Source organism: Lepisma saccharinum, chromosome 28 (assembly GCF_977018435.1).
Source record: "Lepisma saccharinum chromosome 28, izLepSacc3.1, whole genome shotgun sequence".
In the NCBI taxonomy this organism is placed as follows: Eukaryota; Metazoa; Arthropoda; class Insecta; order Zygentoma; family Lepismatidae; genus Lepisma; species Lepisma saccharinum.
In genome coordinates, this window is record NC_139256.1 from 17964307 (window position 1) to 17967005 (window position 2699).

Sequence of the window (2699 nt, forward strand, 5' to 3'; positions counted from 1 at the left end):
AACAATCATCGAATTGGATATATAAGTAATCAAACTGATAACAGGTTCCATATCAGGGAAAATTCCTAGTTTTAAAACTATTCCTTAGCAACTTACAATGTATTTTTTTTACTTACATTGGTTCAGTTGGTGTGACACCTGACTGCCATGTTTGAGACTTGAGTTAGATTCGCAGCTAACACTTTTCCATCAATATAAGGGGCTCTGTGGCTTGCCCAACCTCTCATAAATGGTACCAAGGGGAAGGGGGTAAGGGTGACCAGATCATCACGTTGATCACATATCCACTATGGAAGAGCTCAAGAATGTGTGGTGCCATACTTTAACACCCCCTCTCTCCATAAAGAATACTACACGATTGATTTCAATTGAGGTCTACAATTATTGAGTGCAGAACAAGAATGAAGAAAGCTATAAAAAGAAGAGAGAAGAAATAAATATCTTGTAACCTTTCATAGAAAAATATTTGCATCAGCAATATATTTACAGGGCATCATATATTTTTCAAGGCTTGAAGTGAAAAATTCTCAGCTGGGGCAGTGCTTTATGAGACCTTGGGCATATGTATGGAGATGGTTGCACATATTATCCTGAGAAATGGCAATTCCCTCGCATCCCTCCTCTCACTCTGAACATTGATGTTTCTGAATGGTAAACCTGCCACAAGCAAAATATGTGCAATATTATACATTTTTTTTTTAATGTTGTGAATGCTCTTCTCAGCAGAAAAGAGCTAATAATCTTTCATGTCATAAAATTTTAAATACATACTAATATTAGAAAGATTAATACCCAAAGTTTTTTAACTTGTGTATGAAATTATGTGATTAGCTAATTTGAAAGTGCTACAAGCAATTTTTGTTGTGTGCATACATGCTTCCATAGTTTGCTCAAATTTCTGAAATCACAGTCATTCTCACTGTATACGTAAAATAGCTATTTACGAAACAACTAGGAAATAAATATGCAGATAACTGCAGCCATTTAATACTAAAACACTAATGTAAGAACATACTCTCATTGTTTGTTTTTTATTTGTTTGACATTTTGACACAAATACACATGAGTCTTTGTCAAGAGCAAAACAATTATTCAAAAAACATAACAATGCATAAGTCCACCACCATGCTGTGTGGTCTAAGGTGCAAGCTTTGGGCCCTGGCTACAGGACATGTACAGGGTGGTAACTCTAGGACCAGATAAAATTCAAGTATAATTCCTAGTTTTCAAGGCAAACTTTCGAAAACTTCAAGGGTACAAGCAGATGTTATAACGCAAATATATTAACAAGATAAATGGCCTGTGCAGTGGCGGCGATTGGGTTCCAAAACTGGGGGGGGGGGGGGGGGGGGGCAAAGACAGCATATTTCCCTTTGTAGATAAGGTTTAGCATATTGTGGGTACAACATATTCAGAGTTGAAATACATGTACGAACACAAGTGTTATGGGATATACTAATCTACTAAAAATTGTTAATTTTACAAGAATTTCAGACTAAAATTTATCTAATCAACTTCATGTTATCTTAGCTTGCAATAATCTTCTGTCTGTCAGATAGATTGTTCTGCAAAGAACACTAACAAAGTAAACAGATTATGAGAATTTTGTTTTATTTTCCATGCAGCTTTATTTTCCTTCCTCGATAAAAATAAAAACTAAACTGTGAAAAACTTGCCTCATGGCATTTATAAATATGTATAAATTCAATGGAATTTGGATTAATAAAAGTTGCAATTTTTCAAGTCTTTGGTGAAAAATTTACACAGAATTCCCAAAACCAATAATTCATGCATGATTCCCGGATTTCGAGGAGTTCTTGCTGAGTAGCCACCCTGATGTAGAGATTCAAAAGCGTAACAATTTTTCTCCAGAGATTTCTATCTGTATATGAGACCAGTGGCCGCTCACCGAAAACCTACGACGACAACTGGGGGTTTGTTGTGCTGACTACACATCACCCCGTAACTGGTTGGATGTGTCCCATCTCTGGTGAGAATGAGGCTTGCAGTCAGGTAGGCACTGCCCTTACTGGATGTTGCACCATAGGTTAACAATGCTTAAGAAACTGCAAAGCCATCAGGATTGAAACAATGGATCAAAAAATTCAACGAGCATATGTATACATTCGAGTTTAGTAGCCCTACATTATTCTGGAGGCATGAAAAATAAGAAAATGAGTTATAATTTTTGTTAATTTGTAAGAGTGTGAGAAGCCGAACAAAATTGTGTATGAAAAGTTTCAATCATAATGTGAAAAAGTTGTTTGAATTATGTGACAAATGACAGTCTAATGTATGACAAATAAGATGTGTGGTACACATAAGCATGTGTATAAAATTAACAATACTATAGTTTATCAATGTATGTTTTTTTCTTTTGTAGGTTCGTTTTGGATAAATTTACAACTGTTGCAAATTTGTAAAGAAAACTCATTCAGAATAGATGTCCCATTACTAGTATGAATTGAATACATACAGAATTACTAGATATGAAGGTAAGTGAATTAATTAAAAATCACTACCAGTAATAAACTTACATTAGCATGACACTGTCATTGGAATTTTTGTACGAGACCTTCATGTTGCAACTTACCCATTCCAAAACTGCTTCTAGTTTCAAATTTATCTGCAGTGTGACATATCCATTTTGATTGCTGCAGGGGTGCCCATCCCCCGCAAAACCCTGGATGCAGCCCCCC

General features: G+C 35.5%; 1 long non-coding RNA gene across 1 annotated transcript in view; it reads left to right on the forward strand.

The window, feature by feature from the left end:
* LOC145981104 (uncharacterized) overlaps nt 1-2496 on the forward strand; it is a 34505-nt gene extending 32009 nt beyond the window's left edge. The window contains exon 3 of the long non-coding RNA XR_014440930.1: nt 2384-2496. This is a non-coding gene — a long non-coding RNA (uncharacterized LOC145981104). The remainder of the gene's footprint in view (nt 1-2383) is intronic.
* Nucleotides 2497-2699: the final 203 nt, after the last annotated feature.